The sequence below is a fragment of the Delphinapterus leucas genome, unplaced genomic scaffold (assembly GCF_059928025.1).
Source record: "Delphinapterus leucas isolate spDelLeu-1000000601 "Yukka" unplaced genomic scaffold, BTC_Dleu_Yukka2 spDelLeu_asBTCV2_sq69, whole genome shotgun sequence".
Lineage (NCBI taxonomy): Eukaryota > Metazoa > Chordata > Mammalia > Artiodactyla > Monodontidae > Delphinapterus > Delphinapterus leucas.
In genome coordinates, this window is record NW_028322278.1 from 511,569 (window position 1) to 538,965 (window position 27,397).

General features: G+C 34.4%; 1 protein-coding gene across 1 annotated transcript in view; it reads right to left on the reverse strand.

Annotated features, from left to right (window-relative positions):
- Window positions 1–27,397, reverse strand: part of LOC149743812 (uncharacterized) — a 119,118-nt gene that overhangs the window by 45,056 nt on the left and 46,665 nt on the right. The window lies entirely within an intron of this gene.

The window sequence follows — 27,397 nt, forward strand, 5'->3', positions numbered from 1 at the left end:
ACATTATCTTTATTCATTGGAATTATTTTGAGATTCATTCTATTTAAAAGACACTACAAGGAGGGCTTCCCTGGTGGCGCAGTGGTTGAGAGTCCGCTTGCCAATGCAGGGGACACGAGCTCGTGCCCCGGTGCGGGAAGATCTCACATGCCGCGGGGCGGCTAGGCCCGTGAGCCGTGGCCGCTGAGCCTGCGCGTCCGGAGCCTGTGCTCCGCAACGGGAGAGGCCACAACGGTGAGAGGCCCGCGTACCACAAAAAAAAAAAAAAAAAAAAAAGACACTACAAGGACAGAACTTCTAGGTGATTTAATTAAGACAAAACTCCTATTATTTGCTATTTAGGTAAACTATTTTATTTTTAATGTCCAAGCAAAATAATTGTTTGCAATTGTAATTATACTCTTTACCAATGTATCAAAAACTCCACAAAGAAACTGGTATTATATTTTCCTACAGGAAATCTTGCAATTTTGCAGTTCACATTTTTAGTTAGGTAAATACAACTTTCATTACAATGCACAGTGAGAATTTAAAAGTTTCTGATCCTTTCTGCAATAAAATGTTATGTACATGCTTTAAGACAGTTGAATTACTATGCTTCTCACTAATGATGGAGTAAAATTTTACGTGAATGTGTTATAATATTTCTGAATCTCATTAAATATTACATTCATAGAATTTTATTTTAGAACAATAGCTATCATCTCTTAATTGTTATGATCCTGAAACACACCAAATGCATTTCACTTGGTCAAATTTGCATTGTAACTTATTTTAAATGTTTAATCTTAGACATCTGAGTTATTAGAAGGGTTGATTCAAAAATCGAATGTGTCTGGCTTGCAGAAGAATGAAACTGTCAATCCTATAATGATTAAAATAATGGATTAACAAATGTGCTAACCATATAAACAGTGGCTTTTTATATTGGTGTATCAATGTTTTTAAATTAGTAAAATTTGTCAATGTGATCAGCTTTATGTTTTTTACTTTCAGATGATATAGTCCAATTTAATGAGGAATAATAACACTGGCTTTCTCAGAGTTATTACCACAATGCAATCAGCAAAGTACGTTAACAATTTGGATAAACAGTCCTTGTGTGTGTGTGTGTGTGTGTGTGTATGAAAGTGCACATATGCCTGTGTGCACATAGAGTATACATGTTTAATTATAATATTGATATTTAAAATACAGTTATATTTATCTGTGTGAACACATTTTATTTCTATTTTGAACAGAGTGTTATTAATTCAACCATGCTATTGACCATCTATTTCTGATTTCCTAAATAATTATTTTAAACAGAAGTCATGTTCCTTTATCCAGGTTGGTTTTCCTCATCGAAATTGTGTGTAGAAGAATAATATCTTGATGAGAAAAAGAAGAAAGACTGCACAGTCTAACCCTAATTTTAGAGGGATAGCTTTTTATCTTCATCCCTGACATCAAAAGAGGAGGTATCATAACATTTTAAAGCTTGAGCTTTTTATTTGACCGAGATTAGAAAATAAGGAACTCTGGATTTTGTACTTGTTTACCTGAAAACATCAAATTTAATACAACTCAAAAGATATATTATATTCTACTTTACTTTTCATATGTCATTGTTATAGTCAAATGTTCCCTTTTTTCCAAGAAGATAAAGTTTTCCTTTGTGAATATTTTTTTTTAACTTTTCATTTAATATTGGAGTATAGTTTTTTGTTTTGTTTTGTTTTTTTGCCACACCATGCGGCTTGTGGGATTTTAGTTCCCTGACAAGGGATTGAACCCAGGCCCTAGTCAGTGAAAGTGCAGAGCCCTAACCACTGGGCCATGAGAGAATTCCCTGGAGTATAGTTGATTAACAATGTTGTGTTAGTTTCAGGTGTACAGCAAAGTGGTTCAGTTATACATATACATGTATCTATTCTTTTTCAAATTCTTTTCCCTTTTAGGTTGTTACATAATATTGAGCAGATTTCCCTGTGATATACAGTAGGTCCTTGTTGGTTATCCATTTTAAATACAGCAGTGTGTACATGTCAATCCCACACTCCCTAACCATTCCTTCCCCCCACCCTTCCCCCTGGTAGCCATAAGTTTGTTCTCTAAGTCTGTGAGTCTGTTTCTATTTTGTAAATAAGTTCATTTGTCTCATTTGTTTTTAGATTTCGCATATAAGGTATATAATACAATATTTCTCTTTCTCTGTCTGACTTACTTCACTCAGTATGACAATCTCTAGGTCCATCCATGTTGTTGCAAATGGCATGATTTCATTCTTTTTAATGGCTGAGTAATATTCCATTGTATATACGTACAACATCTTCTTTATCCATTCCTCTGTCGATGGACATTTAGGTTGTTTCCATGTCTTGGCTATTGCAAACAGTGCTGCAATGAACATTAGGGTGCATATATCCTTTCAGACCATGTTCTTCTCTGGATGTATGCCCAGGAGTGAGATTGCAAGATCATATGGTAGCTCTATTTTTAGTTTTTTAAGGAAACTTCATACTGTTTTCCATAGTGGCTGTACCAATTCACATTCCCACCAAAAGTGTAGGAGGGTTCCCTTCTCTCCACACCCTCTCCAGCATTTATTGTTTGTGGATTTTAAAATTTGTATGGAGACACAAAAGACCCTGAATAGCCAAAGCAATCTAGAGAAAGAAAAACGGTGCTGGAGGAATCAGGCTCCCTGACTTCAGATTATACTACAAATCTATAGTCATCAAAACAGTATGGTACTGGCACAAAAATAGAAATATAGGACAATGGAATAGGATAGAAAGCCCAGAAATAAACCCACACACCTATGGTCAATTAATCTACGACAAAGGAGGCAAGACTATACAATGGGGGAAAGACAGTGTCTTCAATAAATGGTGCTAGGAAAACTGGACAGCTACATGTAAAAAAATGAAATTAGAACATTCTTTAATGCCATACACAAAAATAAGGTCAAAATAGATTAAAGACCTAAATGTGAGACCATAAACTATAAAACTCTTAAAGGAAAACATAGGCAGAACACTCTCTGACATAAATTGCAGCAATATCTTTTTCGATCCGTCTCCCAGAGTAATGGAAATAAAAACAAAAATAAAGAAATGGGACCTAATTAAATTCAAAAGTTTTTGCACAGCAAAGGAAACCATAAACAAAATGAAAAGACAACCCACAGAATGGGAGAAAATATTTGCAAATGATGTGACCAACAAGGGATTAGTCTGCAAAATTTACAAGCAACTCATGTGGTTTAATATCATCAAAACAAACAACCCAAACAAAAAATGCACAGAAGACCTAAATAGATATTTCCCCAAAGAAGATATACAGATGGCCAAGAGGCACATGAAAAGATATTCAACATTGCTAATTATTAGAGAAATGCAGATCAAAACTATCGATACAATGAGATATTACCTCACACCAGTCAAAATAGCTATCATCAAAAAATCCACACACACACACAAAAAAATCCACAAACAATAAATACTGGTAAATATTATTTTTATTTTGTATTATAAGTAATAGTTTTTAATAGCTAAGAATTAATACATTTATAACAATGTCTTAAAAACAGAGAAAATCACAATTTGTGAGAATTTAAAGCCGAAATAGATCTATTTATTTCTAAAACATAAAATTGAAAAATGATTATTATTCCAAGTATTCAAGTGCGGCATGAGCAGTGTTTAAAAAGATTTATAGACTTGTATTTCATCTAATATAGGAAATCATTCTAGATACTTATTTGTCCAGGGGATTAGTTAAACAAATGTCCCTAACCTATTTAAATTTGTCATCTCAATTGAAGACAGGTCTCAAGAAGTGAATTGGTGGACTCTGAAACACATGGACACACTTTGTGACCATCCTATTATTAGAAGCTAAAAGGTAATTACAAATCACAGAGGTGGCAGCGGCTCGAAGGGGTCAGGTTAGAAAGACAAGGAGAAAAATTATGGTCTAATTTTTTAAAAAAAGGATGTGTGTTTAAACTCAATTGAGTTATTTAATGAGTAGATTTAGAGAAAGGATGGTACCCTGTCACACCACTTTAGCATACTGAATAGCTCAAGGGGAAAATGTTGCTAGGAAGCTTTAATTAATTTCCTTCATCTAATCCTCTGTTAACACTAAACAAGCCACTGTCACATGCATCATATGAATTCCAAGGACAAAGTAAAAGCCATTTAAAAGTAGTCATATCCCAATAAGGTTATTAAGAGACCATTTCTAAGTTCCTCATTAAAGTTAATGCATTTAACATTAATACTGTTCAAAATCCATATTACAGTCCAGCAATTTCATAAAATATTGATTGCTTTGGTGTGTCCTTATATACTAATGTATTATATTTTTAAGTAACTTAGTGAGGCAAAAGTCCAGGTTATTTAGTTTCAGCTTGTTGTGAAAGATTGCAACTCCTGTAACAGCTTTAAATTGCAATAGCTCAAGCCTTTGGGTATATCCGTTTCTGTATCTAAAATTGAGTGCCAGCATCACAGCCTCTGTATTTTGTCTAGAGCTCTTCTCTCTCTGGGTTATACAAAACAATAGGAGATTAATGGGGTAACATATTAAAAAGTTTTACGAATGATCAATATTATCCCTATTTTTCTGTAGGAGAAATGGAGTCATATGTAGGTTAAGTAACCATTAAAACTGTTATAGAAAAGGATCCATTTATGCTGCATTTAACTGCATTCCAAGCACTTATTCTTTGCTAATCTCCTTAACTGTCACTTTGAGTGCCAAAGGTGAGGTACGTATCCTGTATAAACATATGCAAATTTTGAATCATTTAAGCTGTCTTTTCAAATATTGATCAATATATCAAGTTTGATGATCAAAAACCAGAATTTTCCTTACTCTTTGCCAAAAAGCCCCTTTTAGTGAGATTTTCTTTAATGTAATGAGGCGGGGCTGGGGGGAGGCATAGGTTTGCATATAAATGTATTTCCCATCAGTAAACTTACTTCCCCAAACATCTAGTACTATCATCTCAACTGAAAAGCTGGTGTAGAAAGAATGTCAAAGTCCATGCTGGAGAATAAAATCCTTCCCCACTGAAAACTGTAGAGCAGGTCTGAAGGGAACGACATCTCTCGCTATCTTAAGGAAATTCTTTTTCTTTTATTTTTTCCTGTCAAAATGCAGCTTAATTCAGTATGAAGACTACGTATAGTGGCTTGTTGCTTAAGGTCCTACAATGTTTTTTGCATAACGGTAATAAAGTGTTTTAATGATACATTTTTCCATTAAGACTTTGGAAGAATATATTGTTGGCATAATGGGTAGAATGAGAGAGTATCTTACAGTGTACGGCAAGAGGAGGTGGGAAAGTTAAAGTAAAAGAAATAAAAATATCATTGTATATTATTTTACATGAAATAAAATTTAATTAATGACAATAATTTGTAAAGTGATGAGCATAGCCAAACACAAATGTGAGTGAAATGGAACTAATATCAGAGACTAAAGAGAAATCTTCATAGATTCACTCTTCTGTAGAAATTGAAGACAGATAAAGGGAAAAGGGCATGGAGAGAATCAAGTTTTTAATTTTCATACAAAACATTAAAAATCCATTGATATCAGATAAGTTCTTTGTATTGAGACCTCCAGTGTGAGTGGTGGGAGCTATTTCAATGTCCCTAAATTCTTTCTCAATGAATTTCAGATTTCCTCTACATATATTGAAGAGAAATGTCGTGAATTTTTTAAAGAAATTAGTTCAAATGGAAAATAAGAAGAAATGGAGAAGAAAGAGAAGACAGAGGAGGTGAAGGATGAAGAGAAGAAGAACAAGGGAAAGCACATCATTAACATCTATGAAAACATATGGTCAAGAGAAAAATACACTCCTCCTACAAAGAACTGGGGAGATCAGTGTTCGGCCCTCTTTCTGTCAGTTTACTTTGTAATTGTTTTGTCCAATTTACCTTAGGCTAGCCATGTATTTCCTCCCTACTTTACATACGCATGGAAATTGCACATTTTCTAGGATTGGGCTGAAACAAGTTGTGTCTTGAACACGTGGCAAATTTCCTACTCTCTTCTAAGCAAAGTCAAAATATGCCAAGAAAATATACCACATGGAGGTATAACACAACACAGGGTAAGGTGCATTTGGAAGCAAGCAAAGACTTTCCTAACAGATGAAAAACTTTCTAGAGCCCAGGCCTCCTGAAAAAGAAAGTTCAACATGAATATAAAGAGAGGAAGAGACTGCTATGGAATGAGCTTAAAAGAGTAGGAAGAGATCATATCAAGAAAAAAAAAAAACCTGAAATTATTCTTAGTTTGCAGTTTTATTAAGTAGAAAAGAGAAATTGTGGAAATACCTTACATGTGATAACAGTAGGATGAGTTCGTGTTTCTGTAAACTGTTTCCTTTGCAGTCTGAATACTGGATTGGAAAGCAAGAAAAAAAAAAGGAATTCAGATCAACAAGTTAAGGGTCATTTCAGCAGTTAACAGAAAGACAGTGGCAGCTGGAAAGAGTTGACAGTAGAAATGGAGAAAATAAATAATGTAGGAGGGAGAATAAAGAATTTTTGGTGCTTTGTGACAGGTGGGCAAAGGTGTCTTGCGCGATAACTGTATTAATGGAATGTCAATCCATTTACTAAGAAAGAGATTCAGGAATAGGAGAGATTTTGATGGAATAATATCACAAGTTAAGTTTGGGACAAGTAAGATTTGAGTGGAGCTGTCCAATTGTCTGCAAGATATTACCAAGTAGAAAAAATAAGATTTCTGGGCTATAAAGAAAGTATCTGAGTACAATGGGCTTATAGACAAGCAGAGGTACTAGATAAATTGGGTTTAAAAGCTTGACCATTTACAAACAATTTTCCTAATCAAAGGATTATACCTCAGTTTCTTCACCTGCAAAAGCGGGATTGCAGTGGCACCTCTTGACATTGATCTTAGAGGATTATTGTGGAAATTCAATGAGATATTATATGCAAGACACTTGTCATACGTCTAGAGTTTTATACATATTCACGAATGTTAGCTATTATTGCCGTCACTATCATCACCATTTAAACATCTGGGAATGTATGACTTTCTTAAGAAGAGATGTCTCAAGGTTAGATGAGCAACCTCAGCATTGGAATACAGTTAGGGAAGGAGAATCCAGAACACAAAACTGAGTAATATGGGCAGCATTGGAAGTACATATATAACTATGAAAATGTTATGCGATAGATATGAAAAATTTTCAGAGTCCAAAGAAAATGAGGGTTGAAAAATGTCCACTTTATTTAACAATAAGGACATATTGAATACACTTGCAAAGCAAATTAAAAAAATATATAAATGTATCCTTGGCATGGCTTAGCATGAAATTTTTGGAGAGTAGCTATGCATAAGTAGCCACCAGTAGTAGATAGCTAATATTAGCAAAATTTTTTGTGCATAGCAGATGGCACAGTTTTGGGAATTGAAGAGAACAAAAGGAGAAGAAAAAGAGAGAAGCTGACAAATTTATCAATTAATTAATTGGAGAAATAATCTTGCCATTTTTTGGAGGAGAGCAAGCTTAGGGTTATAAGAGAGGCATATGGTCAAATAATCCTTTAGATATGCAAATATTGGCAATGGCTTTCTTCAGTGGAGTAGAGATGAGTAATATGATCTCTATGAACTGGTAGGACTAAGAAAACTTTCTGTTTAAAGTTGGAACAACTTATTTGGTCAATGATCCATACTGTTCCATACATGGAAATGTTGTAAAATGTCAGTCAGATATCAATCATATAGATCCGACATCATTCCTTAAAGAGAGACATTTTACAATGACTCAATCTTGGAATATTTATTCCTCCATATTTCAGAAATTCCTCCATATTTCTCCTTCAAAAAGAATCCTCCTCGTCAGCAGTTGCTCATGTTTGTCTCATCAAATTAACCAAAATCCTGCTTATTAGCAAACCTCACATGAATTATCATACTGTTTCTCTCCTTTTCTTCATTAACAAACATCTTGGGAAAACTTCCTACTTTAAATTTCTTCTACTCTTTCTTTTTCACCTTTGTTAATTTTTCTCCATTTGCCTCTTAAATGTGAACATTCCAGTAGATTTTTTTTTTCTAGCTTATAGTCTCTCCTCATTCTACATATTCTCATGCAGCAATTTGATCTTCAGACATGTTTTCAGTCTGTATGATATGCAGAAACGTTCAGCTCAGACTCAAATCCAACTGCTAACATTTTTAGTTCCAAACCAGGAGGTAGGAGGCTGACAGTGAAAATAAGTGGAAAGTCAGACAAGTAAACTGCCCCTGAAACCAAGGCTTCCCTGAAGGCCTATGATGGTATATTTATCCCAGATCCCAAGGTTGGATAGCCTTAGAGGGAATAGGAGACAATATTTTGTACTGACACAAGATGGTCAGCTGGAATCGATATTTTGGATGAAACTGGGACTTTGAAAGGGTTATACCTTTATGGAAAAATCAGCAGGAAATAAAAAGTACATGTGTTTACATGACAGAAATCTTCCAAAATGGCCTGAATGCTAGATGGAGAATGCAAGGCAAGCTCTCGTGAAAAATCATATACGGTAATTCTGCTCTTTTGTAGGATTTGGGTTTTAAATTTACGTTACTCATAGAGTCAAGGAAATACAAACTCAAAAAGTTAAAGATATGACTAATTGGTATCACTCCAGAAACTTAGTAGAAACAAAAGAAAATATATTCCAGATTAGCCATTCTGATTGGTATAAAGTGTTATTTTGCCTTTTCCCCAACATCTAGGGAAGTTAAGCACCTTTTCATATATGTATTGGTTATTTGGATACCTTTGTTTGTAAAAGCCCTGTTCAAGTGTTTTGTTCATTTTTTTCTATGATTTATTCATAGAAATTTATTTGAATAAATTCAAATTTATTCAATTTCTTAGTAAATATTTATGTGTATCTTACAAATATATGAATTGCAAATATATTTTCCCATGCTGAAGCTTGCCTTTTTAGACTCTTAAAGGTGTCTCTTGATAAGTAGAACATCTTTATTTTATGTAGGTAAACTTGTATATTTTTTTCCTCTATGCTTACTGGTTTCTGAATTTAAGAAATCTTTCACACTCAACAGAACAGGTAAAATGAAAAGAAAAACAGTATCAAGTGTTGGCAATTTTATGGAACAACTGAACATCTAGTGTTCATTGACCCAACTATTTTGGAAAACTGTCAGTATTGTACTAAAACTGAACAATATTATTCCATATTACCCAACAATTCCACTGTTAGATAAGTAACCTATTTATAGAAATTACTATACATATTTACCTAAAACTTTGAACAAAACTATTGGTATCAACACTACATATAATGTAGCCAAAAAATGGAAACAACCCTAATGTCCATCAGTAATAGAATGAATATACAGATTTTGCTACAGTCACACAATGGAATGATAAGGAATAAACTGGGTACACACACATAGTAGTTCAATAAATTATTATTATTATTTTGTCTTGAGTATGCTAAGACTCTTTCTTTATTCAAAAGGTCTAATAATTTCACTTTGGATATATCTTGGCATTGATTATGACTACATTTACTAGGCAGCTTTAGATATTTCTTTATTTCAATAAATAGTTACAGGAGTACACAGGTTTGAGAATATTTTTGTTGTTGTTGTTGATTTATTTTTTAACCACTATGGGAAATACTTAAGTATTTTTATACATACAGAGAAAAGAGCAACTGATAAGAGAACTAAAAATGTAGAAGAGAGAAAGTCCTAAATATAGGGCAATATTTCAGTACTGAAACAGATGGAAGAAGATAGAATCCAATGCAGAGACAGTTGATATAACCTTGCAAAAGAAATGAGCACCCAGCCTTTGGAACTGAGGAAAAGGAAGCATGTAGTTGAGTTTCTGAATAAAAAATACTATGTGATTGACAAAGAAAATACCTATCTTGTGTCTTCTGACCCTAATAATTCTAGTGAAGTACAAGGCAAGGTCAAGAGCTGAGAAAGAGGATAGAAGTGACATAGAGGTTACTCTATATTAATGACATCTTTCAATAGCTAATTCATGGGAAGCTTTAAGGTATGAGGAATTTGAACAGAAGGGTAGTTCAAATGATTGGTGAGGGTTTAATAGAGAGCTGTGATCAAAAAACAAGTATCGAATCAGAATGAATGGGTTTCAAACCCACTTCTACCACTTCTGTATTTTGTGACTTTGAGTGTCAGGTTATTCATCTGTAAAATGAGAGTAAAAGAAATGATATTCCTATAGGATTACTATGAAGATACAAAGAAATAATAAGAGGTAAAATGATAGACACACTATCTTAATTAGTTACTTGCATTTTTTTTTTTTTTTTGGTTAGTCAGTGGATCTATAGTGACAGGATAAGAAAGTAGAGAGATTAATAGAGTAGGAAAATGGCAATAGGTCAAGCCTCATGATATATTCACTTTTATTTTTTTAGATCAAAAGTCAGTGAAGTAAGGAGTGAAGGAGATAAAAGGGTAAATGGTTTTAGTAAAACAAAAAAGAAGTAGATTAGCAGTCATCATTTAAGATATGGCAAAATTATGCTTGATGTCAATGTGTAAAATGTAAAAAAAAAATTGCTAGAAAATGGAAAATTGTTTGTAAAATTCTTAGTGGATTCAGGATGCCTTCACCTACATACCTACTCACTTTTTAACCAACCTCTATGTGTGCTTTGCACCTAACACTTCAAATGACTTTGCTTTGTTAAGATCTGATATCTAAATTTATTTGATCTAGCAACAACATTCAATACAGTTGAACTCTTTTTCCTTTTTAAAATACTCACATTTCTTGACTGGCCTCCAAGTTTGTACATTTTTTTCACAGTCCTCCTACATCCTTGTCTGCTCCATCACTATCTTCTATGAAAATATGGCCGCCTTTCCAATGATCCCAAATACTGAATTTGGGGGTCTTCAGTGTATAGGTGGTATAGTTTACTTAGTTCTTGGAAAAAAGTGTGAATTGAGAACAGGAGAGCCCAAATCTATATCCAGAGCAAATTTAATATTCAGAATTGCTTAGAATGGAAGATTCTATCTTTCTCTACTATAATGCTGGCTGCTTGAATCAGTAAGAATAACCATCCATCTCCATGGCTTCCTCTTTCCCATGGTAGGGAGAATAATCATGATTTACTCTTTCTGTAGTCTCCAACCCAGCCCTTACTAAAGTGTTCTAAATAATCCATATGTATTTTCCCTAGAACTCCTTAGCCCTAAGCTTCTTGCATTATTCTTTTCAGGCCATCGACCTCATGGCAGAGTTCTCTACCACAGCACAGAATTTAGAGTATTTCCACACATCAGACATACATATTGGATAACTAAGTGTATTGCTTGTATCTTTGCCTATTCGGAATATTTCCCATCACCAAAACCCTGGTCATCCCAGGGAGAGAGGGGGCACTGCAATGAGATAGTAGTTAATTTTCCATAGTGGCGCTACACCATGCCAAACTTTCAACCAGGCCTTTGTCTTTTCCACCTCTATCTATACAACTTCTGGTTGTAGAGAATCCCTTAAAACTCTGCCTAGCATCCTTACCTACCTCAGATATATTTATTACCATCAGATCTGCTGGATTATATACCTAAGTGGTAGGCTGCAATATCATGTAGCACCCTCTCTATGCTTCACTCAAATCAAGTTATCTTCTAAAATACCACATAAAAACACCAGAACAGTAACCACAAGCCCTCTAAAATTCAAGTGGTCCACTAAAAACCACACCTCATTTTTTATAGGCTGGAAGTTCAAAGTGTAACAAGTATTATAAATTAGGAGAATTTCCTCTAATGTCACAGAGCCCTAGACTCACAAAAACGTCACAAATAACTGCAGATGGATGAATCTTTGAAACTTTATCTCTCACCCTCTGGTTTGCCTGTGTCTTAGTAGATAAGACCACATGCTACTTACTGCTTCCCTGGTCTAATGAGTATATCACTAATATAGTGAATCAGCATGTTGTTTTCTGGAACATCAAAATGGTCTAGGTCCTAGTGAACTACAGAGCAAGAGACTTAACAGGGTCTGGTGAAAGTTAAAGGTTTGAAAACTGAGTGGTAGAAGTAGGAAAATTCTTATCAACAGTCTTATGCCTCAAGAGATGAAATTCTCATCACTCCATCAGACAAATGAGTGAGAATAAAAATGTTGTCCAAAGGTGACTGAAATCTAGAATGAATGGTAAAGGAAGTATAAGATAAATATCAACTTTGATTCTAGGATCACCTGTAACATCAAGGACTATATTGAAGGATATTGACATTGACCTCTACTCTGAGGGATTGTAGTTGCTCCTTCTTTCTTGAGATAGAATTCAGGGCCTCTTTTACTAGTAACAGATTTGTATATCATAAGAGTGTATGCTATTTAATTGGCATGAAGGGTAAACTGTTAGAGACCGAGTCAATACACCACTCATAGTTACTTGGGTCTCATTCATTTCCCTCACTTCCAGAGTGAAGGCAATGATTTTAAAATCCTGGCTCCAGTGACTGCCTCTCATCTCTGAACACCGTAAGTTGTCCCAGGGTGCCAAAGGACCAGGGATGGATATTAGACATGACCACCTGTGTGCCCTCCAAGGCATGAGCTCCAGCAGCTCCAGCATCCAGTCCACCTGAGCTGGACTCATGTCCAACTGAAAATTCCTGCCTTCCTAGTGGCCCAGTTTAGGTGAATTAATGCCTCACAAAGATTTTGATTACAAGAGACAGGAGGTGGAAAGCAACTAACAGAAATGTCTTTCCTTTCTTCCTTCAAGGAACTGCTCTATGTGGTGCTGTGTAATCTCATGGAGATGTTCCATAACTGAGCAATCGTACTTTTTTTTGAAACTATGTTCAGTTTGATAAAACATGACATTTTATTCCCTATCCCTCTTTTTCTACACTTTTGCTTTCAGTTGATCACCACTCCTCCAACAATAATTGAATATGTAAGATTTTCCTCATGTCCTGATTTCTAGGAAACCAAGGCTAAAACATGATGCTTATCAGACAGGTAGGTAAGATAAAATTGAGGGCAAAGTAGAAACTATTTTATAATCCTATGATTATCTGAGGCACAGAATTTGTGCCTTTAGTTACACTTACATTCCAAGCCCCACAATATTATTGAAACTATAGGCCATACCTAAAACAGCAGAACTATGAATCTTTACTACAGGAAAGACTTTTCCAAAAACAGTTTTTCTAGTGTGAACAGATGCAACAAATTAATTTTTCTTCTTGTAAATCTATAAAAATATTGCAAATAACCTGTCAGTTATGACCTTTAGAATGGTATTGACCTTTTAATCTCATAATGGTGAAAAAGTGATAAAGTATAGCTGCACATAAATTGTATTTCAACCCTACCCACCCGTGAGAATTGATAAAACAATAAGCAGAAAAATACAGAGTTGTTCAGTACAATCACATGCCAGGAGTAATGGACACTGAGAGTGTTTAATGGACAATTAATTATTTTTCACATCCAGAAAAGAAACATGTGTGTGAGAATCTTGCTGCTCTCGTCTGTATATAAACTAGGTTTTTACACAATGTTCGGCAACATGCAGACCTAAGTTCAAGAGGCCTGTACTACTGTTAGAATGAATGCGAAGAAGACAGTGTTAAAATGAAAAATATATGAAACAGTGAAAAGTTCATGCCTACTTAAAGGCAACCTTATATTACATTGAAGTTTATGTACCAGTACTAATGAAAAGGGGCAATAAAAGAGGTTCTTTTATGCTAAATTAAAGAGTAGATGTATATCAGAGACTCTTTCTTGTTAATGCTTTAGCAGAGGATCACCAAAATGATCTCTCTTTCAAGAGAATACCTGCATTACACATAGTCAGCAACTGGATACCTGTATATCTGTGCTAAAGCTCCAGACATGTTTCCCTCAAGTTCTCTGACAAGGTTAGAGGCTCCAAAGCCACCTGTTTGAGCTACTAAACCCCCTTTATGTCGCACCAGGTTCAAGGCTCTTGATCAAGTAGCCAGTTACTTCTGGAAGGTAAAGGAATTGTGCAACGATGTAAAGGGTGCTTATACCTTTCTGCTCCCAGCCTCTTAAACTTCAGAATTTTTTTTTTTTTTTTTTTTTTTTTGCCACACCACATAGCATATGGGATCTTCCCCAACCAGGGATCAAACTTGTGCCTCCTGTAGTAGAAGTGTGGAGTCTCAACCACTAGACAACCAGGGAAGTCCCCAATTTCAGAATTAAAGCCTTGTTCCAACCCACAGTCCTGTCTCTAGCATAGTTGACTCAATTCATAGATATTTTAACCAATGAGTCAGGGAATTTTTAAGAAATAGCCTTATAGACTTTGGGGTAAAAGACCTGGAATCAATGAGATATGTGGTGTTAAGTCTTTTCTGGATGGAAAGGTAGGTAGGGGCAACTCAGTTTGAACTCTTGGCCATGTTAGAGTGTGATACGGAAATAGATGAGCCAGATGACATTCAGGGGTTACCAACTAGTAAGGAGCCCTGTAATATAAATAAAATAATCTAATGTGATATCAGTGAACTGCTTTACTCTTATAAAAATGACAAACTGTAATTTAGGCCCACTCTAACCTAAACAGAGCACGTCATTAAAAACAATTAATGTTCTTTGCTAACTCCTATTTCTTCTGTTGGCCTTTCACATTTCCCAGTCTCAATCTGCATAGTCATGCAGAGCCTGATTCCTACACCAGCCACTAACAGAAAAGAGGAGCCAATGGGCACAGTCATTTTTAATTCCCAAACATGTTTAACAAGAATGAATGGTATATTTAATTATTTACATTTAAACCATTACTATGTTTTTTGAGAAAAATATATCAAATAAAATGCAAAGAAAAATTAAGAGAATATGGAAACTGCAGTCAAGTTTAAAACATTTTCCTACTGAGGTAAGTCCAATTACAATTACAAAAGAAAAGAAAAATGGCAAAAGCAAAGTTTCAAACTTACCAGTAGAATAAAATTTGGAACCTTGCCTATGTACGTTACCTCTAACTTTAATGAGTATGGGTGTTTTCTGACTCATGCGTTCCATGTATTAATAATGGATAAGTGCAAAATTATAAGCAGTACCAAATAAGCAAAAATGCTAGGATACACTTAAATCTCTTAAGTATTTATAAAGGAATTGTTATAGTAATTTCATTAATTGAAAGTCAATTTATCCATACTCCCACCAAATGAATTTTCAACACTATCAAAAGACTATGAGTTTGAATTAGGATTTTTAAACTATTGTGCTATGACAAAGTTAACTCATAGTATGTAATCCAGGAAGCTCATTGTTTCTATGAAATACTTCTTGCCTACAGCTCCCACATTATAATGAGAACTACAATTGCAATATTCCTCTTACTTATCCCTTGTCATCTATACATGCTTATTTTTTCCCTATGAAAGTGATGACTTCTTCTGCTGGCCTAATCTTTTAGTTTGTTTAATTTGATATGAATGTATCTTTCCTTATTAGATTGCTCTAAAAGACGATATTTTATGTTACATTTCCAAATTGTGTGTGTGTGTGTGTGTGTGTGTATGTCCTCAATTATCCACATAATTTCTAAGGCCAGCAAACAAACCCTTGAGTCATCATCTGATCCAAATTCTAGAAACACCTCACTGTCATTTGATGGATCATAATATTTTATACCAATGACTATAGGCTCTTTTGTTGTATATGTTTTATTTGTTATATACATTATGTGAAGTATGATAATGATTATAAGAAGGCATGATAATTTTTTTATTAAATGGACTTTTCCAAATGTCATCATTAATAAATCAATCTAGATTTAACACAATCTAAATTAATACTGCAGAAAAATATTTATTATTTTTGTAGCAATTGACAAGTGATTTTATATATTTTATGAAAATGCAGAGGACCTGGAAAAGCCCAAATGACTTTCAAAGAGAAAAAAAAAGTTGGAACACATGTACTACCTGATTCAGAGATTTACTCTAAACATACTTTATCACATTGGTATGGTATTGGTGTAAGTATAGAAACATAGATTAATGTAACAGAATATCAAGAAATAGATACACTCATACATGGTTAATTAATTTCAACAAAAATGCCAGTGGAGAAAGGGATGCTTTTAGAACAAATCCTTTTGGAACAAGTAGATATCCATATGAAACAATAGGTAAATAACCTCAACTTTTACCTTAATCAAACAGAAAATTAGTTCAGAAGGGATCATAGACCTAAACAGTAAACACTAGGAATAACAAGTAACTTTCTAAACTGGATAAGCTACTGCTAATATTTTATGTAATGGTGAAATTATAAAATTTACTCTTATGTTTGGGCACAGGAAGGTTTTTCCACTCTCACTAATTCTATTCAAAAATAAACTAGAAATACTAGTTGGTGGAATTAGGCAAGGGAAAGAAATAAAGACTGTGTAGATTGGATAGAAAGAAATACAACTCTTCATTCACAGCTGACCTGTTTGTGTACATTGAATACCTTAAGGAATCGATTTAAAAAGCTACTAGAGCTTGCAAATTTGTTTAGCAAGGAAACAGAGTACAATATTAATATACAAAAGTCAATTGTTTTTCTATATACTAGCAAGGAAAAATTAGAGATTGAACATTTTAAAAATACCATTTAGAGTAGCATCAACAAACATGAATACTTTGTGATACATTTGATAAAATATATGTAAGTGCTGAGGACTAGAAATTATAAAACATTGCTGAGATAAACTAGAGAAAACTAAAATAAATGGAGAAACAATATTATGAAGTTATCTCCAAGTTGCTCTATAGACTTAATGTAGTCTTTTTACAAAGAAATAATCAAACTGATTCTAAAATTTATATATAAATACAAAAGATCTAAGTTAGCTAAAACCATTTTGGAAAAGAACATACCCTACATAATTTCAAGATTTATTATAAAGCTACTATAATTAAAATAGTGTAGTATTAGCATAAGGATAAACAAACAGAATAGGGAGTCTAGATATAAACTCATACATATATGGTCAAAAATGCTGAGATTGTTCAGGGAGCAAAAGATGATGCTCTAGCACATGTGATGATGGAAGATAGGAAAATGCAAAACACACATAAAATAGGAACTACTTTGAAGCTGGTAAGATATTAACATACATTTTCGGGAGTGAGCTTTTCAGACCTTTATGTAGGTGTCAATGCGGCAGGCTGGAGGGATTCGTAGGAGGAGAAGCACATGAAGGACATGGAGTAACAGAAGAGTTAGAATAAGCTGCCTTTCAAAAAGGAACAATACTCTGTGTCAGACCAAAGGCACTAAAGGCATGGTTTGATTATTTCACAACTTTGCATAGGATTGATACTCTGTAAAGGTTAACATCTTTAGGAAGAAATCAGATAAGCAGTGTTGCAAATACCACACCAATCTACAATTTACTGACTACAAGCTCTGTGTTTGTGGAAGCGGTGTGTGTGTGTGTGTGTGTGTGTGTGTGTGTGTGTGTGTGTGTGTGATTGAGAGAGAGAGAGACTATCTCTGATATTCCCTTCTAGCTACTTAGAAGACATCTTAGAAACTTTGGGTCATCTCTTAGGAGTATATATACCGTGGCATTGGCAGCTAGAGGGTAATGTGAAAAAGAGGTCTGAAAGATGAAGCTTTCTCCTGAGAGCTAACTTTTTCAGAACAAATTGGGCAGCTGAGAAATATTCACTCTCCAGACCTCAGAAGATAGTTAAAATCAGTGATCTCAGGGTGGTCAAAGAAAACAAATACCAAAGGCTGACTCAGAGCCCAAACATTTGTTGTGACTCTCTTCAAAGAACTCTTGGGTGATATTTTTATTTAAATCAATGTTTACAGATTTTGTCAAGTTTTCTGAATTTGTCTGCTGAGTACACTCATGTACTTTTTCAATAAATAATTGGAAAATTATTTATTTTCAATGTAAATGAACAAAAATAGTCCAAGATAAAAATAGAAAGAATAAAGCATGATTTGAATCAAATCCATATATTCTTTAGTACCTGGCATGTATAGTATATATAGTTCAGATTGTTTATTCTTACTCATATATTTTGTTTTATTTTATTTCACTGAATTCTTGCAACAACCACTCTGCTCTTTATCAATAATTATTTTCCATTCAATAGGAGAAGGAATGATGAATTTCTAAATATAATCTTATTTATCTGCAAGTTCCCTACTCTTCAAATAAAGGAGTTTGTCATTTTTCCACTCATGTTACGTATTCAGGTTTAAGAACACAACAGAGAGGGTACTGAGAATAAATATTTAAGAATATTTATAAGATTTCTAGTAAGTTTGATACTCTTGGAAAAATAAATTTTTATACCAAATGGCATAGCTTGAATTCATAAGTGGAAGAACAATGAGAATTTGAAGTGTTGTTATATTTGTTCAAGGACATTACTCTTAAAAATTTGAGAAACAGTATTTAGTGTAATTGTTAAGAGCACAGATTTGAGGTCAGACTATTTGGGTAAAATAAATACATCTGCCTTTTATTGGCTGTGTTTACTTGAGCAAGCTATTTAATGTCTCTGGGTCTTTGTTCTTCATCTGTAAAATGGAGATAATATATTCATATCTGTTGTCAAGAATAAATAAATACACGAGAAACACTTCAAATGCAGCCTTATCTACATTAAAGTACTGTGTGTTAGTGATTATATTTAGTCTATTTTCCTATCCAGTGATAAAAATTTTCATTTCACATTTAATTTCCTAGGGGCATTTTATAACAACTGGAAACCACAATAAAAACAAAAAAGTTCTCAACACAATTATTTTCACTTCCGCAACATGCTTTCCGTATGTATGTGTTTCCCCCTTGATTGATCTACATTCTATAGTTGTTTAACCTACTTTACCGAAATTTCTCCCTGATGATATTGTCCTCTCAAATTTCATTTCAGACATTCCCTCCTTCATCCTAAAGCCCAACTAAATCCCCTGATATAAATGATCATCTCTCCACCTTAAGTCCCATAATTATTATCACCTCGGTTGTAGCAAAGATTGTATTCTGCTTTGACGTTTTTTCATCCTCATCCAGATCTTAAATAACTTATCTATGAGCTTTGAGTTGAATCATTCTCCATCACATGTATAACTTGAGCTTTTTCTTTGTTATTTCATAGGTAATTTTTAAGTTATAAAAGTAATGACTTTAGAATATTCAATGTAACTTAATACTTTATATGTATATGTAATACCTTATGTAATGTATAGTTAGAATTAAGATTCAATTATTTTCCAAATGCTTTTATTTGTGGGTATCTATATAAACATTTGCCTTTGCTCTGTTTTCTAATTTTAACTTTAAGAAAAGGTAGTACTTTTCCTCTGTATTTACTAGTGGTTTTACAATATTTTAAAATGTATTTTTCTCACATAGTGCTCATCCATAATATTACAAACATTGGGTATTGCATTAAAATGACTAAGTTGCTGTAACTTAGTTTAACAAGAATATATTTCAAGAAGTATACTGTCCAATTAGTTTTCTATTTGAATAATTTACAAACCTTCTGAAAATGGATAATAGTGAATAATAAAAATGTCATACAAACTAGTAAGACCTCTCTAATTATATAACTATATGATATATTCTAAACCTTTGGGCCTTAAACACAAGATAAATCTAAAAAACCTTATAATTTAGATAAAATACATAATAACAAAAACAATAGCAAAGACAAACATTCCTATAGTTCCTACTATTTATCACACAATTTAAGAACTTTACTAATGCATCTATTTGACGGCAAACAAAAGCTTAACACTGACTATTTCTAGTGCTATTACATGTGATTATTTCTCCTTATACTTTTTTGTTTTGTGCAATAATTTTGTTAACAAATATGTTACTTTGGGGCTGAAAAATTTTGCCTTTTATGCCTTTTCTCTTTATTTTATTTTTAAGAAGTTACTTTCTGTTTTTCCAAATAATTGTACCAGAGTGGGTTTTTCATACATTCTGATATTCAGTGGAAGAGACTCTCATACACAAATGTTTTTTAATGATTTTATCTTAAAAAATCTTATAGGATTTTTAAAAATTTGAAATATAGTTATTTATTTCTAAGTTAATCTCAAGAGAAAGTTAAAATAACTGCAACTATAAGATGTAAGAAATAGGTATACATGAAATGAAAGAGAAAAAGAAATTCTTAAAATCAGCAACTATCAAAAAATCTTATATATTTACTATATACCATTTTCAACATACATATAATCATATGCCTCATTTTATGGAAAAAGTTGGCAATATTATATATAGTAAAAATGTAAAAGCAGCAGCGAGTTCAATGTGAGTCTTCTTTATTTATAGAAAAATTTCAATGAAATGATTTCAATCTCATGATCTATCCCTTTAAAGAGGTTCTCTGGTACCACCTTATCCCCACCTCCATCTGTATAAGTGTGTGTATTTGAAAAAGTTTTAGATTTTTATTTGGAAATAATTAAAATGGCGTGATGTGTCTCTCTAATATGGGTCTCGTTTTTCAGACTTTTGTATACTTCAGTTTGAATGCAAGAATTAAGGTCACTGGTGTTATACTTTAAGGGTTTGGGGGCTTATTTTTGGATAACCGTGAGACTGGGCCCATTTTCACATTAGCAGTGACTTGAAAATTATTCCACTGGGTAACAGACATATTCAAAAGCTACAATCAATAAAATTAATATTTTAGATACGATCATAATAAAATCTTATTAATAAGTGATTAGGTGTGGGGGGCAATATTTTATGTGCATTTTGTTAATAAACAAAATACAACATGCATTCACTTTTAAGTGAATAGCCGATAGCTCAAAGTACTGCCAGTATTGCAGTTTTGAAAGAAGAATTTCCCTTCACCAAATAAATGTTAGTCCTGGTATATTTCCTGAAACAATCTAACTTTTTATTTTCCAAGTTAGGTTTTTAGCCTATGAACTTCAGCATATTTTTGAATGTTTCTTTCTTTTTTTTTTAAATTTTATTTATTTAATTTATTTATTTTTGGCTGCATTGGGTCTTCGTTACCGTGCGCGGGCTTTCTCCAGTTTTGAGGAACGGGGACTACTCTTCCTTGTGGTGCGCGGGCTTCTCATTGTGGTGGCTTCTCTTGTTGCGGAGCACGGGCTCTAGGCACGCGAGCTTCAGTAGTCGTGGCTCGTGGTCTCTACAGCACAGGCTCAGTAGTTGTGGCCACGGGCTTAGTTGCTCCACGGCATGTGGGATCTTCCCGGACCAGGGCATGAACCCGTGTCTCCTGCATTGGCAGGAAGATTCTTAACCACTGCGCCACCAGGGAAGCCCAAATGTTTCTAATAATGGTGTACCATGAACTAATTCAACACCGATCATTTTTACATACTGGATTTTGTTGTTTAAAGCAACGAAAGCCACTTAACCACAAGGACATCCTTTATTGAGAAATAGGATACCACTTAGAAATGCATCACAATAGTTGCAGAATATATATTATCTAATATTCACTGGGCTCACTGTGAAACAGACTTGAGCTAGCAATAAAACAACCTATTTTATTAATTTTCATTTACTTAAGGGTCATTTAGTCCAAACTAAATATAAATTATCATTAATTCATTCAACAACATTTATGGAGCACTGATTTAGGGGCAGGTCCTTCTCCAAGCTATGGAATTTCTGTAACTTTCCAAAAGACATCAGTCCTAAACTCATGGAGCTCAGTCTTATAAATCTTAATTATATTAAAAAGTCTTTTGTAAAGAACTTTTGTTGTTGTTTCTAAAACAGACTCAATTCAAAGAATTAAAGATAAATTATATACTCATATAAAATTTCAGGTTGATTTAAGTTAAGAAAAAAAAAACAAGAGAGAGAAAGTATATCTTTCAAATTTCAAAAACAAAATTATCCATTTCTCATTAAAGCATTTACCTTGTGTAAAATAAGGATGCTTCAGCTTTTTCTCTCACTTCCATAGGAAGGGATATTTCTTCTTTCAAGAGAGAATTTCCTGGCATTTTCCTTTTTTTACTAAAAAGAAACTATTCTTATATGTTTTACCAGATTTTCATAGCACCAGGACCCGGGGTAATCAAAGTCATTCACCAGAATGACCGTGCATTGTAACAAGGCCTTCTACTGCTGCCGTCTGTCAAGAATGGAATCTTTTTTTTAATGTAGAGAAGCCAGGAAGAAATAAAATGAAATGTCTGCCCTTTAACATTTCAGAACTGGGAAACTGATTCACTCTGCCCTATTCCAGTTAAATGTAATAGATGTATTTTTGTACTTGTTCAAACCACAGAGCTTCTGATGGGCATTCTTTTAAAATACTCCTATAGATAGAATATATTCTTCCTCTCTGTTTATTTTCTTTGGAATGGCAGCTGCCTCAACTTAATGAGATTGAGACCATTTCTCTGAGGATCAGATGCTAGTTCAGTGAGATTAATGAACAGTATGAAAGCTTAGTTTGATATTTGAAAAACTTATTTGTTTACTTATTTATGACCACTACTCATGGAATTCTGCTCCATAACCAGTGAATTCTAGTTCCTCAGGCCTGATTCAGGGTAACATGTAGACTTTAAAATATGACCAATACTATCCTGATGATATTTTGACATCCTTGACTCTCTAGTAGAATCAGTAGATTTTTAGCAACATTTATTATTTGTTCAGAGATTTAGAGTTCATTCATTTGCATCATCTGTCTTATCACAGTGCCTGAGTGAAGAATGATGGTGATGGTTTCTATAAATACACATTCTCAGTTGAAGGAAACATTTTTCTAATCCTTTCCTATGGTCATTAAAAATATTTTGAAAGTAAATATTAAATATTTTCAATACCAGTTAAAATTAAAGTATTATATCTCTGTGTATCTATTAATATTGTAATTGCATCGTAGTAAGCTGAAATATGTCTCCCCCCAAAATAGTCACAACCTAATCCCTGGAGCCTGTGAATGTTACCTTATATTGCAAAAAAACAGGGGTATTTGCAGATGTGATTAAATTGAGATCTTAAGACAGAAAATTATGTTGGATTATCCTAAATGCCATCACATGTATCCCTATAAAAGGGACTCAGATTTTACACAGATGGGGGAGAAGGCAATGTGAAGATGGAGCAGAGAGATACTTAAAGACACTGGAATGATGGGGCCACATTTGACGGGATGCCTGCAGCCACCAGAAACTGGAAAAGTCAAGGAAAAAATTCTCCTAAGAGCCTCTGGGGGGGCCATGGCCCTGCCGCCACTATGACTCAGATTAAGTAATACTGACAGAACTGTGAGAGAATAAATGGAACACATTTTGCTTGTTTTAAGCCAAGTATCTGCTGAATTGTTACAGAAACTTTTTATGACTTGGAAAAATTATTCTTATGTTATCTTCTTGATTGAGGGCTTAGCTAATTTATTTCTTGGTTTTTAGTTAATTCTTGAAACATCAATGTCTTTCTGAGAACTATTTTTATCATATTATATATTCATCAGCCCATAGTCCATATGGTTGCCATTTAAGCACATTTAGTGAGATTTTTCTTAGTGCCCATATTCTATGTCTGTAAAACATTATCGATGTTTGAATAGATTGAATGTTATTCATATCGTAGACACATATATTATAGGTTAATATATAGAGGGGTATGGATAGATACTTTATAATATCAAGTAAAACAAGTTTTATTATGATATAATCCCTTCTTTGTTTTTTCCTCTTAGTTTTTTGCTTGCTTTGCTATATTTGAACAAAACTGTTTCCTATTGACTTATTACTTACACGTCATACAGTTTGTAATGACTTCCTGTGAATTTAAAATATACATTGTTATATCTTTAATTAGTAGACCTTTAGTTAACCAGTTTCTACCTATAGGTGATATGTTGTTTCACCTGTCATATAAGGTCTTTAAAACTGGCCTTAAAATGCCCTAAGGCCAACATTGTCACTGTTTTTTTAGCTAAAGACTTTTCTCTTGTGGTGGAAATAAAGGGGAAGCATCAGGATGCATATACTTGTCCCACCCACATGGCTGTGTTCCCCTCTCCAATCTGCATCACTAATAAGCATTTCTAGTTGATCTTTCAGACCTTTACTGTGAGAGACCAATGGATTTAATGAAGAAAGAGTCCTCCAGGACATGCAGACTCCCCCAGTTTCTTCAGTGCAGGGTTGTTTCACATGGCATTCCCAGCCTGCAATTAACCTTCCTCAAATGTCTGTCCTTCTAACTAAATTCTTCTTACCAGCTTCCTGCTGTGTCTACCAATTTTGTTTACTTTTGTGTTGTTTTAAGAACTTGTTTTATCTGTATGTAACAGTACTATTGTAACAGTGAAGAGCTAAATTGGACTGCAGGTTAGATCTGTTTCTTTGAATTTAACCTTTGCTTTTCATTGCTTTTATTATTATATCATACATAATGGCCTGCCTCAAGGAACACTGCCCCTCTGCCTGAATGTTAAACTAAACTGCCTTGGTTCAGCTCACAGGGAGCCGATCTGACCCTGCCCACTTGTGAATGGCTGCAGTTAAGAAGAAATTAACACATCTCCTCCTATTTTGCAAGATAAATGGCCTTGTTTACTTTACTTCTTCACCTTCTCTCCCTCTCTGTTCTGTAAAAGAAACTGGCATCCAGACCCCGATAAGATGTTTTTTTGGGAACCCTTGCCTCACCACTTGCTGTCCCGATTTATTGGCCTGTCGTGCGGCGAGCAGAGTGAGCTTGGACTCGGTAACACTATTGCATTATTTGGAACATTAGTTACCTCTTAGATGTCATTTTGTAAGAAAGACAGCATCACATCTGACTCTAACAAATTGTAAATTCTTAAGTATGTCTTAACTGCTAGAATTTTCTATTTCTTATTCCACTTTTTAGAGTATTTCCCTCATTCACATGTGTGTTATATTGTGCAAGTTTTACACACTTGTGATGTTTCTCTGTTCTTGTTTATCATAATTTTTACTGATATAAAGCAAACCCCTTGATTTTTAAAGCATTTTTACCGTAAATTCTATTTTGACTGAGATTTACATTGAAAATCTTGTTTTAATCTTGCTTAAAGTTTCCAGGTCTATAAATGGAGATACTTTTAAATGTCTTAAATTTTGGTTTTGATTTGTCTACTATAAATAATATAGTGATAGAATTTTAAGTAGTCAGTCTAGGAAAATTTGTCTTTTAATGCAAGCTTTATATCAATTCACAATTATTATGATCCATAATATACTTCCTCTTATATCTGGTTTTCATTGAAATTCTTTTGCTTTTTCCCTTGTTTCTGCATTTTCTTGTATTCCAATTTAAAAACTTTTCTAGAAATAGTTTGTATTTTATATTTGTGGTTCTTATTTTTCTCTAACACTTAAAAATGTCTATCCTCTCTTTATAAATGGTACATGTGAAACCGAGCAGGGCCCTTCTGAGGCTCCCGGGCACGGAGGTCTCTTTTTTGTCCCCTGTTTCTTGTCGGCGAGATTCCAGCCTCCTTGACCTTCCCTGAGTTCCAAAGGGCAGATTCAAACAGTTGCTAATCAAGGAAGGAGGAGGCAAAAAACCACTTGAGGCAAGATTAAAGGGAGCAGAGAAGCTCATCTAGATTAGGAGACCCACCACTGAGACCCTGCACACACCCTAATCTTGTCAGCAACCCCACCCTTGGGAAGCATTGTTATAAAACTCCTTATCAAATCCTCCTGGGTGGGGACACACAGTTTTTTGAGGCAGAAGCCCCCTGTGTCCCCCTTTGCCTGGCAAAGTTATAAAGCTATCCTCTTCTATCTCATCCAAAGCTCTGTCTCCGAGGTTCGATTCGGCACTGGTGTACAGAGAAGCTGAGCTTTCGACATCACAGGTAACTGAAATGACCGTATCTAAATGTAAAACAACTTTAACTGCAGCATAAACAACTATGTATATATCCCTGGTAAAACAAACAAATAACAAAAATATCACTATGCATAACTTCTTCTATAACATAGCAATACATTTTGCATGGAATTTCTTGATCCTTCTCCCCTCCCTACCTCTAAACCCAAGGGTTGGTCCTACCATCTAAAATATCTCTTCTTGTTTATAAGTTTTTATATATACAAACAAAAACAGCAAACAACATGAACGTTCTTAAATGGTAAAAATGCTGAATAAATGATAGTACATATAAATACAGAAATATTACCGTTTTTATATGTGACTTGTATGTCCGTCCTCACATGATATCTTGATTGATGTTTAAGTGGGAAATGCGGGTTTCAGAGTACTGTGCATAGTTTGCTTCCGTTCTTTATAGAAGTAAACAGCAAACACATCTACATATGTGTTTGTGTGTATGTATGTTTTCGTATGGGTGCATGGTATTGAAGCCGAATCCAGCCTCTGTACCCTGACACCGAATTGAATCTCAGAGACAGAGTTTTGGGTGAAGTAGAAAAGAATAGCTTTATTACTTTGCCAGGCAAAGGGGGACACAGCGGTATAATGTCCTCAAAACTGTGTGTCCAAAAAGGGAGGGGGGGTTGTGAAGAGTCTTATAGTCAAGGGGGCAGGGTTGCTGATAAGGATCGGGCTGTGCATTCCTTCAATCCAAATATCATCTGGCGTCAGGTGGTGATGGGCAAACTGTTACCTTCTCTGGAATGAAGAGTGCTTCCTCAAGTAGTTAACATCTTCCATTTGGTGAGGGTTTTAGTTCTGCAGAAGAGCTCAAAGGTATTGTTATGAATATCCTTTGCGGGGGTGGGGTGGGGGTGGGGGGGGACCAGGACCCTGCCCTCAAGGCTGTACTATTGTTTCTAGACTGCTCCTCCCTTGTCTCTGCATCCCCCACCCCCTCTCCTGATTAGCAACTGTTTGAACCTGGCCTTTGGAACTCAGAGAAGGGGATACAGAAAGGCTTTTGTGCCCAGGAGCCCCATAGGGTCCTGCTGGGTTTCAGTATCTTTTTAAATTCATGAGGAAAGATGTAATAAGTTATATATATATATATATAAAAAAAAACTCATTGCTTGAAGGAGCTAGAAAATGTTTTATTTCTGTGATTGCATTGAACTTGTATTATTTTGCAATACAAATATTTAGTACTTAAATTGCATTACATTCCAAAGTAGTGTTGTCAAAAAGTATTTATGTTTTCATCAGTTTTCTCCAGAAAAACAGAGCCTGCAGCAGATATAAAGATATGCAGAGAGAATTTTTTTATGAAGGTGACGTGATTATGGAGGCTGAGAAGTTCCGCGATCTGCAGTTGGCTTGCTGGAGGCCCAGAACACTGGTGACGTAGTTCCTCTTCAAACCCAAAGGCTAAGTGGAGGGGAGCCAATGGCGTAGGTCCCAGTCTGAGTCTGAAGGCCTGAGAACCGAAATCA